Genomic DNA, 16,759 nt, shown 5'->3' on the forward strand with positions numbered 1-16,759 from the left:
AAACCTGAATTTGTCAATTGAGGCAACACAATCTAATTTCAATAATTTGATTTTTTTCCTAATTAGTATACATAAAGTGTCTATAAATTTAACTATCTTAAAGTGATCATATTTGCTAGTGGGCCGGGCCAATGTTAAGACAGTGGACAATAGCTAGTTTCCTTTCACACCACATTCCTCAAGTTAGCAGCTGTTAATGACAGTGAGCTTTGGGGAAACAGTCTACAGACAGAAGCTTGCTGTCTTGTCTTCTTTTTTACCTTCAAGTCTGGGCAGGTTTTGAGAGAAGATAGGGGGCACGTAGTTAGAGATAAAGGAGGACACAAAGGCATGATATATGATTGGATACAGTTATAATATCATTTATTCAAATCTACTGAGCCCACTGTATTGAATACATGGCCATTTATTTTATTTATTTTTTTAAAGATTTTATTTATTTATTTGACACAGAGAGAGACACAGTGAAAGAGGGAACACAAGCAGGGGGAGTGGGAGAAGGAGAAGCAGGTTCCCCACTGAGCAGGGAGCCCGATGTAGGGCTGGATCCCAGGACCCTGGGATCATGACCTAAGCCGAAGGCAGACGCTTAACGACTGAGCCACCCAGGCGTCCCTACATGACCATTTCTGCGCATGTGGAATGGTGTGAATTATTTCATAGGATATGGAGATTCAAACCACTTTTCCTTCCATCAAGAAACTCAGGCCCAAGCTGGGATGAAGAGAAGCAAACCCATCATCATGTACAGAATGGTAAGTGCAACGTGAAGGCAAACACTGAAAGCTGCATGCACAGATAGAGAGAAGGTCTAGGGAAGGCTGCCTAGAAGTAAAGGCATCTCAGCCTAGTTTTACAGTTAGGAATCAGCTAGATTGAAAAAATGGAGGGGGTCAGCATTCTACATTGTAGAAGCCACTTGGGAAAAGTAAAAAAAAAAAGTATGAGGGAATCATGGAATATTTGATAAACTTCAAGTAATCCTCGTGCAGTGTACGGCGTGGGAAGAAGCGAGAGCTGGAGATATGAGAGAACCTAAATGATGAGAGGTATTGTATGCCACGCTAAAGACTTCAGATTTTATCCTGGAGGTGATGGAGAACCTTTCCTGGTCACTTTTCAAATTTCCAAAGATTCCTTTGGAACAATTATGGAGGTAAGAATGGAGGCAGGGAGATGTGTTAGGAAGCTGTTGCTGCCTTCAGCACAGAGGATGATCAGGACCTCAGTTGAAGTGGCATAGTGCTGGAGACCAGGGTGAGAGGCATGACTGATGAAGATGAAAGAGGTAGTCTTGCTAGGACTTGGGATGTGATGGCCTGTGGGGATCAAAAGAGAGAGGAGTAAGGTTATAACCCGGTGGCTGTTAATGAATCCAAGAGGAAAAACAGATTTTCAAAATAATGTTTTGAAAATCTCTTCAGTTTAGGGTTGCAGTGGGACATCCAAGAGGAAATATCCAATGAGTAGATTTTTACAGAGTGTAAACCTGATGAGAGAGGTCTACACTGGAGATAAAGTTCTTTGCATAATTGCATTATTAGTTGAAGACATAAGAATATTTAATGTCACTTAATCAAAGTCTGTAGAATGGAGAGCACATAAAATGTAGAACAGAATGACACCTCTGATACTATGACATCTTTAAAAAAAAGACTATGTTCTTGCTCCTTCCTTTTTCTACTCGTGGATAATTTAAATAAGTAAACATACACATAAGCCTAAATAACTATATGACTCTAGTTATTGAGAAACATGTAAATTAACAGTTATAGATAATATTAATTTTTTGCATACTTACTGACTTAATATTTATTGAATAGCCACAGGCACTGCCCTAAGCATTGCCCATGCACTATCTCATCTGATACTTAACATAGACTCACAATAAGATACAACAGAATCTCATTTTTTAGATAACAAAATCGGTTTAGAGTAGTTAAAAAACCCCATAACTGGAAGTCACGGGAATAAAAGGCACAACATATGGAATATAGTCAATAATATTGTAACAGCCCTGTATGGTGACAGATGGTAGCTACACTTGTGGGCACAGCATGACGTATAAAGAAGCTGAGTCACCATGCTGTACACTTGAAACTAATGTTACATTCTGTGTCAGCTATATTCAAATAAAAAAAAACTTAAAGAAATGTAAAAACTCGCTCAAGTTCATACAGTTATAGAAGTTGAAGCTGAGATAGAGCCTTAGTATGCCTTTTTCAAACATTATTGCTCACCTATTGAGTGTAACTGCCGTATATGTGAAGTAATATTTACAATCTTGTACTATTGGCCCCCGCGTCAGCGACCAATCCAACCTTTCTGAAATCTTCACCGCTTGCCTTGATAAGTATCTTAGTTTTAAAGATAATTTCACGGGCTGAAGTCTCTGTTCCCATTTTGTCTTCGTTAATACTCTCTCTGTTATCATCCTAACATCTTACAGAGGTGAAGTGTGTGTGTATGAGTGTGTGTGTGTGTGTGTGTGTCCCCTAATACGTGAGAAGACAAAGTCTTTGTCCTCATAGATCATACCTACACATAGAGGCAAATTAAAAAAAAGCAGGTGTTAGACTCTTTCTGAGTCCTTTAAAGAAAATGAAAGTACATGGGTTTGAGCTGCACGAGTCCACTTACATGTAGATGTTTTTCGATAAATGCAGTACTGTGAATGTATTTTTCTCTTCCTTATGCTTTTCTTAGAACATTTTCTTTTCTCTAGCTTACTTTAAGGATACACGATAGAATACATGTATCAAACAAAATATGTGTTCATTGACTGTTTATGTTACTGGTAAGGCTTCCGATCAACCATAAGTTATTAGTGGTTAAGTTTTGAGGGAGAAAAGTTATATTTGAGTTTTCAACTGCATCAGCGCTGCTAACCCCCACTTTGTTCAAGGGTCAACTGTATAATGGAATTGAGAATAATGTGCAACCATGGGGAATGCGATATAGGTATATAAAATTCACATTAGTCAGTAATATTTCTGTCGCTCATCTAAACCAGAGTATAATTTTCTAAGTATTCTGGGGGAAAAAATGTGTGTGAAGGGGAGGTGGAATGAAATAGCAATAAATGAGGTCTCCTCTCTTTATATGGATCCTTCCACCGAAAATGAAGGAAACAGGATTCTCAGTTCATGAGCATTTCTTCAACATAACGTATTGACTAGGCTAGAGTACGTTTGCTGAAGGCCAGATTTGCAGGGAAGTCAAGCTAGAAAGAATAGCTAAGCACCAGGAGTTACTTGTGGTGGTCATTTTCTCATTTTACTTTGAGATTGGACCATTTTTAAATTATGCACAATATGACACAATTTACCTAATTTGCATAAGCATTCTCCTTGGCCCTGGAGGATTACCTGGAAAATGACTTTTCTGGGACATCAGTCATGCTCAGCATTCCACACCAGTCTGGAGATATCCAAAAGCCAAGCGAAGTTACATTTTCCCCCATGGTGATGTCGCCACACAATATTAATAAATATATTTCATATTGTCAAAACATTAGAAGGCTTCTTGAGGCTCTGTAGATTCATTATGCTTTCTTCCTATTTTCAAAGTAGCATAGAAAACTAATATTAGTGAAATGATTTTGTTTTATTTAATCATTGTATCCATTAGTAAGTCTTAAGGTTAAAAAGGAACACTGGAATGCAATAATTTAATTAGACTTTTCAATATTTTGAAGGATGAAGACTGTATTTCTTCCTATGCAGCACTTTCATTTTAGTCACCTAAGTTGCTATCTTAAAAATATTATAGGGGGACACCTGGGTGGCTCAGTCAGTTAAGCGTCTGCCTTCGGCTCAGGTCATGATCCCAGGGTCCTGGGATCGAGTCCCGCGTCGGGGTCCCTGCTCAACGGGGAGCCTGCTTCTCCCTCTGCCTGCTCTGCTTACTGCTCGCCCTGCTTGTACTCTCTCCCTCTGACAAATAAAATCTTTAAAAAATAAATAAAATAAAAATATTATAGGGAAATCACTTAGGCTTGCAAAACTGAAAGTAAGAATTCCCTTATCTTCTGCTTAGATGTTTTTTCTCAATAAGGGGGCACCCTAGCAATGAAATCATTTTTCCAATATAGCATCAGATCATATTTTACCATTACTTTCAGCATTATAGTAAAACAGAAATTATGTATCCTTCATTTTATATGCTCTTCACAATGAAGAACGGGCCATGAGCTTAATAAAGGCGGAGACTCTGTTCATTATTTTCCCATTTGAATTCCTAGTATCTGTCAAATTCCTGACCCATTTTTTGGCCTTTCATAACTATTTGTTGAGTGAATGAATGATACAGATTGTCACATGTTAGAAAAATAGTTGAAATTTCTGGTGTTTCACATTCATTCTACTTCTGCTACAAATTATGTGTGCTCTTTGATTTATATACTAATGTACCTCACCAAAGTAAACATATTTGCCAGAAGATACTGTGGACAGCAAGCCCCTATTGTGATAGAACGGTATTTCTTGAGATGAATATGGTGCTTTGTAAGGAATGCTGTGGTCACTACATTACCTAGTTTATTCTATCAAACCAAAATATACCTGCAGAATATCCTGGCAATTTAGGTCTCATTTATCAGTGGGTACTATAGTTTTTGCTATAGTATCCTGTTGACTATTTTGCAATAATGCAATTCTTCAGCCATTGTATTCTAGTGCCATTTTCTATATAAAAGGTCAGGGGGTTTCTAGGTCTTAGAAATTCATGTTTTCAGCAATTTCATCTATATGTGCAACATGGCATGAACACGTTCCACTTTGAAAGTTCAGACAAATGATGACCCTGGTTGTTGGAGACATAGCTGGAAACCCATCTTTAAATGACTAAAAAAGAATTCAAACCAGTTCAAAGGCGTGAAGGAGATAGTAAAGTATTTTGTTTAAGAGTCAACTTTTGAAGTAAAAAAATCAAACATTTTATGTAGGACTAGTATATATAGTTTTGCATAGCGGTTGATCCTCATTTTAAAAGGTTATGCGAATTTTTTTTGTCTTTCCAGTCATATAACTTGGCTTTTGCAAGGAACAGTAATACAATTTTGTCACCATAATATTTCCAGGAAAATTAATCTGATTTTGTTCAAAGTCATTTCGTTCATTTGAAGCCAAGCTGGGTTGTATCTCAGTTCCTGACCAAAATACTGATTATCAAACTGCTGGATGAATTACTGCAGAAACGAAAGAGATTTTAGAGATATAGATAAATTACTATCTAAAAATTGTACTCGTAATATGTTTCATACGCTGATGACATTGCCTTGCTAGATTAATTCATGCTTGTTATTTAAATGTGCAAATGGTACAGAAATATAAAATTTTAAAAATCATCCCAAATTCTACAATTGAAAATAGCCATTATTAGCAATCTATGAATATTAATTCTGATACCTGATATCTCTCTACACGTAACGATAGATTGAGATTAAAACTTACATCTGTTTATACCAATTCCCATTTTCCTTCTAATATATCACAGTGCCTTAAAGCACAAGGTTCCAGAAGTATATAGACTGTATACCCAACAGTGTTTGGGAGTGCAAGAATCATCATGACCAGGGAGATAGGGACTGAGTACCCGGATAGTACTCTTTGTAACTGCTAAGAGGTCATTCTTGTGTTTCTGCACAGGTCGAGAGGAGAGGCACTGACAACGTTTTGTTCTAGACTCTCTGTTAAAGCATGTTTGTATAGCAAACAGCCTGGAGCAAAGTTTGGGCAGGTTTTTGGGGAGCAATTATAAAAAATGAGGCCTCCTAAGCTTGGGGTGCCCCAGATGTGGCACAAACCTACGGCATACACAGCATCTGACTGGGGGCCACTCTGCTCTGCCACAGAGCTCAGAGGGCAAGAGATAATGGACAGACAGCTGATCCTGAGACGTGAACCTTAGTTTTTTTCCTTGGTGTGTGCACATCTTGATCATGATTCTTTCTGACTCAAAAGACAAAAGACAAACTAAAAGTTGTTATAATATTGAAGTGAGAGCCATATGGCCTTCCAGTTTTTGGATGACATTGAGAAGTGCAATGCAATTTGCAAACAAAATGGCATACATCCTGGAGCAATTAAACTAATCCTTTTTTAATGACTAAGAACGCTATGTCCAAATTCTGAACCATTTCTTCAAAATTGATCATTAACAAGTACACGCAGTTAAACAACGTGTAATCAAGGAAGAAGTATGATATGTATTTTTATATGACTAAGAATGCTATGTCCAAATTCTGAACCATTTCTTCAAAATTGATCATTAACAAGTACACGCAGTTAAACAACATGTAATAAAGGAAGAAGTATGATATGTATTTTTATATTGTAGTCTAAGAACACAAAATTTAACCAGGTTCCCATTTAAAATAATACAATGTTTTCTCCCCTGGCAAAGTCAATGAATGGGAATATTAAAAAAAATATCAAACTCCATTATGTGTGTTTTTAAAAATGAGATAACTAAGCATGCAATAACATGGACAGACTTCCAGAAGATAGCAGGTTAAAAAAGCAGATCAGAGAATAATGAGATAAATTGTCTAATGTGAAAGAGAGAGTTAAAGGTATGTATTTTAAATATTCTGCCTTTTATCCTTTTTTAACTTTAGAGATTTTTCTTTACATGTGCAGTTCCAAAATCTAGCCAGAATATGTCTCCTATGTCTCTTTTCTTTATTTTTTTTTGCCTAGAAAATGATGTGCTCCTTCATTCTGCATATGCATGTCTTTTTTCAGGTTAGGAATGTTTTCTCCTGTCTTTGATTTTTCACTCAATCTAACAGAGCATGGTAGGCAATGAGAAAGTAGGAAATGAATAACACAAATTTGTTTTAGAGTTTTACTGTAATCATTGCTAACATATGCCAGGTTGATGGAGTTAAACCTTGTTATATCCTCACATCAGATTTTTGAAGAGGGTATTATAAGTATCCATATTTTACAGATCCATAAGTTAAGGCACAGAGAGGTTCAGTAACTTGCTCCAGGTGCCTCAACTTGGAAGAGACAGAGTCATGGTTTGAACCTAGGTGCTTTGACTTGAGTGCACATTACAAGTCAGCATTTACCTGTGTGAGAACTTCCTTGTAGTTGCCCTATGTGATCTTGTACCTTTCGCGGGAACACTGCATAATGTGGGGCCTCTGTTTTCTATCTTCCAAATTTGTCATCCTTCCTCTCATTTGCTGTTTCAGGGGAGGGTGGCCAGTATCTTTTTCTAGTTTCTAGTTAATTTACCATTCACATTTTTGATTCACCTCTTTCTTAGGAAAAAAAAAGTTTCTGAAAAAAGTGTCAATTCTGTTGTTATTGCATGTAGAGTGGATTTACAATCTACTGTTACTCTTGTTCTTATTGAAGACTTTTCTTATCTCACCTCTCTCTCTTTCATTTTATTGCCTTCTCATCTCATAATCAGGATCCATTAAGATATAGCAGGTTGTACTTAGTTATACATGGTATATCTGGGGGTGAACTGATTAGACTCCCACTAGAATAACTAGGAATCTTTCTCTGAATGTCAGAAAGCAACATGGCCTGAAAAAAAAGTGTGCATTGGGTGGGAGAGGGCATAAATGTAAGATCAACACACCACACACACGTTTATTTAAGAACTCTACCATTTATAACCATGTTCAAATGCCATGACCTCCCTTTATATTGCATATTTCCTTGTGTTTCCGTTTTCCAGAAGCAGATACATGAGATCAATATAACTGAAGATATATTTTAAGTTATTCCTTAAATTTCAGTCAGCATATTTGAATGTAGTCAAATTAATATATGATGGACAAACTGGCTCTCTTGAATTCTATAATTATTGCTGTCAGGATACTTCCAGCTAGAGATGGAATTGTTTTTGCATTTATCATTCTTTATTCCTGCTTATGTATTTTCCAGTGCAGCTGTGATTCATTTATTTTATAATACTGCAGCTAATCGTGTATGGGCTATTTGATCAAAAACAACATTTTAACAAGACCAAAATAGCCAAGGCAAGGGAAAAATGTAGTTATATAACAATGTTAGAACTTTTTTTGGAAGCAACATTGAAAAAGATTATTCATTTGTATAGCTCCGAAAGCCAAATAATAATTATGGTGGCATTGTTCTGTTGTCCATATTGTCCAAATCTGGGTTGGTAATCCAGAAAGAGAAAAGTGAATTATCCCTCATTATCTTGTTTGATTTGGCCCTTTAAATGGTCAATATTGCTAAATTGCCCTTTGGATGGAAGGAAATTAGATTGTATCATATGCCACTAAAGGTCTATTTTCATGGTTGGATGTTTTTGAATTCACAAGGCTCAGAAATGCCATGCTAAAGTAAAGATAATTATGAATGCAATTATTAGTCATTTATGCCATTAACATAATATACAAATGGATCATTTGCTCAGAAATTTGCAAGGCACTTATAAACACTGAAAAAAAAAAGAAGAAAAAAAATAAAAAAAAAAAAACAAAAAAAAACCAAACCCAACAACTCCAGGAGCTAAAGTAAACTTGATTTAAGACAGTGAGAAATTAAGGTATATACTCCTGACAATTTTTGTGCCAAATATATTTTAATTAAGATAATTGTCCTTTCTCTTGCCTTTGTGAAGGACCATCAGATCTGGGGATAAGAACACTTTAAATAATAATCCTATAGATTAAGCCCAGTGCAGTATGAGTGAAAAATACTATGAAGTCAGCATTGGTGGGCACTTGAGTAAATTTGGGGGGGGATTAAAGAAATCTTCCTTGGGGATGCCTGGGTGGCTCAGCCAGTTAAGTGTCTGTGTTTGGCTCAGGTCATGATCAGGGTGGATCAGGGATTCTGGGATCCAGTCTTGCTTTGGGCTCCTTGCTCAACCCCCCACACCCCGCTTGTGCTCCCTTTCTCTCTGACAGATAAATAAATAAATAAAATCTATTATGTTCTAACAAAAGTGATTTGATTTGATAAAATGAACACTCTGTGGGATCTGTGGGATCTGTTTTGATCCTACCAAACAGGTTTTCCCATTCACATCCTCTGTAGTAGCACACTCCAACGTTTACTTTAAGGATGTGTTCCTCCCTTGTTCTTGTGGTCCTGCTAGGGCTCCCAATTACAGTGCCCTTCCTGCTGGTCCTGAGATTGCATTTCAGTTCAGCCAAAAGGCAGAGAAGCGATTGGTCATGAAACTGATCATGTGTCCTCAGCTGGGCCAATCATATTGCTGAATCGGTGTGGACACAGTGATTGAAGCCAGAAACATGTGGCCCACCCCCAGATGAAGGGCAGTTGGCCTCCTCCCCGATACATTCCTGAGTTAGAGATGGTGAAGTAGTGTTATCATCGATAGCTGAGTCAACAAGAAGCAAAAGTGGCTTAAAGTCAGGGGAGTCATATGTCTTGTAACACAGGGAAACAACCAATGGTAATGGTGGGGGTGGAGGGGGGGAGAGTGCAGTAAGCAGCGAGAGGAGAGCAAGAAAATTCTTTCTGACTAAACCACTGATTCCTTGGGTCCCGGAAGCCAACTGCATCCTTAGACATCCTAACTTCAAAAACTGATCGATTCCTTTTATTTAAGTTCTTTTGAATTGTATTAATGTTACAATTAATTGAAAAATGTCACCAGTTACTGAAAGCAGCCTAATTAAAAAAATTGATTTGCTACAGAACTGGAAATAGAATATTTTGGTATCTGATATTTCCTATGTTGCTGAAGTAATTTGTAGGATTTAGTGTTCAATTTCCTTGGCAATATGGAGATATCCTACAGAGAAATACATAGCTAGCAGGAAAAATAAGTAATGGTAGTAAAGCATTCTAAGTATTAAAGATATAGATAAGTAGATGAACAATCGTATTACTGTATTAGTATTTTAGTACATAAAAAATCTCAAATGCTTTAGAGAGTGGGCTGCATTATGTTGAAGATAAAGATAAACCAAGTGATAAGTTCACCAGTGAAAGGTAAACAGTACTGATGTTCAACAATAACAGATCTGTGAAAATGAAAGTCACTAACATTTATTAAATGTTTCTCACGTGTTTTCACATCTATAATATTGTTTTAGCCTCATGTCAACCCTGTGAGGTAATTAGTATCCTCACTTTGTAGGAAATAGGTTTCCGTGAGGACAAGTAATTTTACCCAAGGTCATATAGCTGGTAGTTCTTATCCCATACTACACAGCCTCTGATAAGAAATAATCATCCCTTTGCTGAGTTTGCAAGTGTTAAATTCGGAGGAATTTTGGAAATTGTGCAGCACATATAATTTATTGAAAAACTAAAGTGAATTTTATTTGAAAACACAGTGCATGATGTATATAAACAATGATCTGACTTTTGGGTAAGAAAAGAAGAACCTGAATTTTTTTTCAAAGGAAAAATATTGATTTCTGAGTACACAAAAATAAAAATTTCAGGTGATCGAAAATATCAGGAACAAAAAATTTGACACTTTTTAAAAACTAGTACAAATGGTTAGTATACTTAATATACAAAGATCTCATACAAATCAGAAAAAGGTAAATAATTCAATAGCAAAAGGAGCAGAAGACATACACAGGTAATTCAAAAATTACATTAAACATGTGAAAAGCCAAGTTTAATTAGTTACTATAAATGCATATGAAAATAATGAGATGACAGTGTTTAATATACCAAAAGGAAAAATATTTTTAAAATAGTATTTTCCACCAAATTACTCATAAATGATAGCTGTGGGGAAACAGCTTTTCAACACTGTTAGTAAGAGTATAAATTAGTACCACCCTTGTATAGGGTAGTTTGTACAGTGTATATCAACAGCCTTAAAAATATGCCACATCATAGTAAATTTGGGGAGACAATTTTACTAATAAATTAATCAATAATTAAAAGTATCCTAAGACATGTTAAACGAATGCTCTTCACAATTGTATTTACTATGAAAAAAACTGATATAAATCTAACATCTGACTATAAGTGGATAAGGGAATGTTATGCAACCATTAGCTGTTCATAATGATTAAGTGGCACATTCACTAATAAAATGCAAACAATACTGATGTTCAACAAATGCACATCTGTAATAGTGAAAATTACTCTTCTGTGATATAGAATAGTTAATGTCATGAGAAATATTATTCATTTATTTGCATGTATGAAAAAGAAAGATAACAAACTCTAACTTGTGGTCTTTATCAATCCTGTTCTTTACTGTGATAGGTGGTACTAACCCAAAAAACAAAGAGAAATCAGTTATTGTCAGAGTCAGTTTGTAAAATCAGCCTAGGAGACAAAGTGATTCATATTCCAATAAGACTTCACAATATTTGTAAATTTCTATATATATTAACAAATGTGAAGAAAAAGGTATTAATCAAAAGGTGGAGATGCTCAGTATTAGTTAAGCATATTTCAGAGTTGAAGGTAACCAGATATGATATTGTGATTTATTATAAGAAATACATTATTTAGTCTTCATCCCACTACTGACACAGAGCTTCAAAAACCCTTGGAATTTCCTACATAATAACAGAGATAAAAGTGTCTTTTGCTATTCATAGCAAGTCCCTTTTCATAACAAGTCCTTTTATTAGTCCATACCTGAGTTTATGTTAATGAGATTTTCAGAAAGTAAGGATGGGGGCTGGTTGCCAAGGGAACCAACCAAGGATTAGAGAGTTAGAACTTTCAGTCCCACACCCACCGCCACCCCAACTCTGGGGAGAAGAATGGGGGTGGAGATTTTAGTTCAATCATCAATGGCCAACGATTTAATCAATCATGCCTAGGTAATTAAGCTTTCGTAAAAATCCAAAGGACAGGTTTGGAGAGGCTCCACATTGGTGAACACATCAAATTGCTAGGAGGGTGGTGCACCAGGTCCATGAGGACAAAAGCTCCTATATTCAGGACCCTTCTTAACCTTACCCTATACACCTCTTCATCTGGCTGTTCATCTATAGCCTTTACAATATCTTTTATAATAAATTGGTAAACATAAGTAAATGTTTCTCTGAGTTGTGCAAGCCATTCTAGTAAATTAATCAAACCAGAGGAGGATGTTGTGGGAACCTCCAATCTCTAGCTCGTTGGCCAGAAGCACGGACTTGCAATTGACATCTGAAGAGATTGTAGTCTTGTGGGACTGAGCCCTTACCTGTGGGATCTGATGCTGTCTCTACATAGAGAGTATTAGAATTGCATTAATTGCATAGTGATTTTGGAAAACAAACAACAGATCAGGCAACCTTCTAAAGCCCTATGTAGCTTGAGCACATGGACCATTTTCTGTGACGCCAATAATAGAATTTTTAGTCTGAGTGACATTCTTAGTTGTCATCATAAATAAACAGTGAACATTCTGGTATCTTCCTCAGATTTAGTTTTTGTTTGCTTTTCTAGTAGCCAGTCCCTAAGGCCCTGGTTGCTCCAGGCACAAAAGAGAAAAAAATCTCTGGGGCTTAAAAATAGGCGGTGTTATGGGCAGAATTATGTCCCCCCAAATTCATACATTGAAGCCCTAAACGCCACTACCTCAGAATTTGACTGGTTTTAGATATGGGGCCTTTAAATAGGTGATTAAGTTAAAATGAGGCCATTAGAGTAAGTCCTGGGTTCAATCTGACTGGAGTCCTTATAAGAAGAGGAAATTTGAACACACACAGAGACACCAGGGATGTGCATACACAGAGGAAAGACCTCCTGAGGGTCCAGGAAGAAGGTGGCCATTTGCAGGTCAAGGGGAAAGGCTTCAGGAGGAGCTAAGCCGGCTGTCATTTTGACCTTGGACTTCTAGCCTCTAGAACTAGAAAATAAACTTCTGTTGTTTACGTCACCAAGTCTGTGGTAGTTTGTTACGGCAGCCAGAGCTGACTGATACTGTCAGAGAGGCTAGCCACTCTCTTAATTAGCCCCTCACACACTTTTATCCACCGTCACGTGTTTGGCCACATCCTAAGAATATATGCTTGGACATGTAACCAAGTTCAGGAATGGTTTGCATTTTCTTCTTTCTACTTTTCTTCATTATGAATATTTTTATTTTATAGTCTAAAGAAAGCTATTTTTAAAACAATCAAAAAATAACCCTTACATTTAAAAAGTTTAAGTTCAGCTAATGTTTCCTTAAGTTCAGCTTAAAGTGCCTTTGTTGAACCAATCATAAAGTGCAATTCAACAATATATATAACAAAATGTCAGAACAAAAAGTGGGAAATTAAGTGAAACACTGATATACTTTATCTGATGGGCAGTATTCCATATATTTGGAAATATCCATATATTTGACTTTTTCCAACATAATTAGAATAGTTGTGATTTGGATATAAACTCTGGTGCTGCGTCACTTGTGTCTTTGATGGTTCTTTCTCACATCCCAAACCTGGAAAAAGTGATGACTTGTACCCTTTCAAAAACAGGGCCACTGGGACGCCTGGGTGGCTCAGCTGGTTAAGTGTCTGCCTTCAGCTCAGGTCATGATCCCAGCATCCTGGGATCGAGTCACACATTGGGCTCCCTGCTCGTCTGCTCCTACATCTCCCTCCACCTCTCCCTTGGCTTGTGCTGTCTCTCACCCACTCTCTCTCTCAAATAAAAATCTTAAAAAAAAAACAAAAAACAAAAAACAACCATGGCCATTATTAGCTTTTAATAAAATTTCTTCCCTGTGTATAAATATTGGGGGACCAAATGCTGAGGGACCAGTGAGAGAGCTCAAAACAGGTTTGAAGAGAGAATGAGTCCGGTGGAAATACAGCTGCAGAGGAACATGGATCATTAGAAGAACCAACAAGGACAGGGGTGATAAAGAAATACAATATGAGAAAGAAGGATCGAATTCAGGATACAGAAGAAATAAACTTGGTTTGGAGGAAACAAACCAAGATTTATGTGGCTTTTGATCAAATGTCAAAGTACAGGATACAGACAATAAGTAAGTGAACCCACAGCAACTGAAATATTTTAGTTTATTCCCAGCTGACATTCCCAATGACATTTCCTCACTTATCATTGGAAAGAAAAACCCTTGAAAAATGAAAGTGACTTTATAAATCACTTCGCCCTTCTCCAGCCAGCATCTAACCTTGCTATGCTTGTGTGGTAAAAAATAATGCTTTAAGGCACAGAGCTCTAGGAACTGCGGAAAGACTGGAAAAAGGATTTTTTAGAACATCTTTCATCCTCACTGGATTTGAAATATTGTACTAGCCGACTACATGCTGAAATAGTTATTTCACAGAGATGTGTACTGGGATGATACATCTATGCCTTTAGGGGCAAGTGTACTGGATTACTTTAGGAAAAGTAGTAAGAGAATAATGATAATAATAATAATGGCTCCTGCCATTTGGGGGGAATTTTTATGTACTCTGTAATTTAAAGAAAACTATAATCATAGCCCGAAAGTATATAAATTTACAGATAAAGAGATCAGGGGTCAAATACTTTAAGTGCTTCTTGTCTCAGAGCTGGCAAGTGGTAAAGAGAATTTGACCCCAAATTCTCTTTTGTTTGACTCCGAGCAGCAGTGCTTAGCTTCTACTTCTAATCTCTCTGATCTCTGTACTGTGCTACTACCCTCTCTGAATCATTAAATGCCTGCTATCCTGGCCTCCTTTTTGTCCCCTGAATAAACTGATCTTGTTTCCATCTCATGATCTTTGCATTTACTCTTCCTTTTGCCCAGAAAGTTCCCACCCAGAAAATTCTTCTTGCAACTTACTCCTTTTGCTTGTTGATCTCAATTCAGATAGCACCTCCTCAGAAGGCCTCCCCAACTACCCCTTTAAAGTAGTCCAACTACTTTCACATTGAACAGTTTTCTTTTTTCTTTTTTTTAGAAGATTTTATTTATTTGTTTGACAGAGAGAGCGAGCGAGAGGAGAGAGAGTGCTCAAGCAAGGGGAGCAGCAGAGGGAGAGGGAGAAGCAGGCTCCCTACTGAGCAGAGACCCCCCCACACACACACCAGAAAACGTTGGGACTGGATTCCAGAACCCTGGGATCATGACCTGAGCCAAAGACAGACACTTGACTGAAACACTCAGGAGCCCAACGGTTTTATTTTCTTTATCATATTTCTCATCACTAACTGATATTTTCTTCTTTTATTTGTGAATATGGTTATCTGTCTCTATTCACCTCATTGTATCCTTCTGCTCTAGAGTAGAGTTTAATACATAATGAGGTACTCAATAGAGATTTGAATAATGAAAGAATGAATCTCATTTAATTTGTATGAGAGAGATTTAAAGAAGTCTTATCCTTATTATCCTTAATTATCCTTATTTTTTTAACATTTTGAATCTTACTGAAATTCATAAAAGTGAAATATCTTTCCACTGACCATTGAGTTAATATGTGATAGAAATTCAAAACCAGGTTAGTCTTGTTCCAAAATCCATGCTCTTAACCAGTAAGTTACACTGCCTCAAGAGAAGTGACAGTCCCGGAGTCACTAGCCTGTGTGGTTAAGGTGTCTTCTTTAAGAATATCCTTAGTACAGAAGAAATACCCTGAAAAATAGTGGACCTTGGATTACTTGGAAGTTGTATCTGTTCAGAGACACAAGAAAAGGAAGGGATAGAAAATCATTCGTTGTCTTTTAGATTGAAAGTTTTCACATCATAAAGATAAACCTAAATTCAAGGGGTAAGTCACTAATGCTTAATTTTAGAAAAGTTACAAGAAGAATTGTACATAAAATTTCCGAAGTTATCTTCCAGGACTAAACTATTAATTGGCACTTTTTCACCTGGTTATTTACAGGCCTGCTTTCATTTTGAGACTCTGAAGGGAGAACTTTCAAGAATTTTATTTAAGCTAGGATAAAATGAAAAGATAATATTAGCAAAAATCAAAAAGAACTGATTTGTTAATCTATACCTATATTTATGCCCACAACTATATCCGTCTATATATAAAACAGGTGTGAATTTTCACGAAGGAGAGCCATCAGGGAAGAAAGTAAAAAACTTCCAACAACCACTTCCATTGGAAAGTAATCCTTGTCAGAGTCTAAAACCTAAAGTAGTTTAAATTCCAAGAACTGAAAAAGAAACAAGATTATTTGCAGATTGGTGTATTGCTTCCAGAAGGAAAGATGCATGTTGTTAAAAATTACTGTTGGGTCCATTTTCTGAAAGCCTGGCAGTCCCCCCCCAGATGGGAACGTAGTCATTCATACCTACCTGCAGTAGCTGTCCTTTCCATCTGTCTCCACCTCTGTCCACAGTAGGATTAGTTTACCTATGTCCAGGACAGCCCAGATTTATGTTGTAAGCTTTTGTACCTATGTCCAGAAGTTCACACATGGTAAATCTACAAAACATGGAAAGGTCTATGTTTATTTGGTTTCCCTAGGGCAGACATTCAGATTTGAAAGGGGACCTTAAGAGATATTTATCTAAGATCATCATATATGGTTATTTAGAATATTCTTTTCTTTTTCTACAATCATGATAATGTTCTGGATTATTTTTCTTAAGGTTAAGCAAAAGTAGCTATCCTAAAACATAGGAGAAGATAATCAGCAAAATAAAGCACAGTAAAGGGAAATTATTTCTGGATATTTTCACTAAATTTATTCAAAGTTATTCTACTCTCTGCATTTTCTAATAACCTCATGAAAGTTGTAATTAATAAAATCATATGGCATGTAATAATAGTAGCAAAGTTATATAGTATGTTCACTTGTGTCCCAGGCACTATTTTAAGTGCTATTTTGTATGAATTCCCACAAAATAATATATTTATTATTACCATTTTGTGATGAAGAAA

Source organism: Mirounga angustirostris, unplaced genomic scaffold (assembly GCF_029215605.1).
Source record: "Mirounga angustirostris isolate CCGP_5_RB_7025 unplaced genomic scaffold, mMirAng1.0.hap1 SCAF_2, whole genome shotgun sequence".
NCBI classification, from domain to species: domain Eukaryota; kingdom Metazoa; phylum Chordata; class Mammalia; order Carnivora; family Phocidae; genus Mirounga; species Mirounga angustirostris.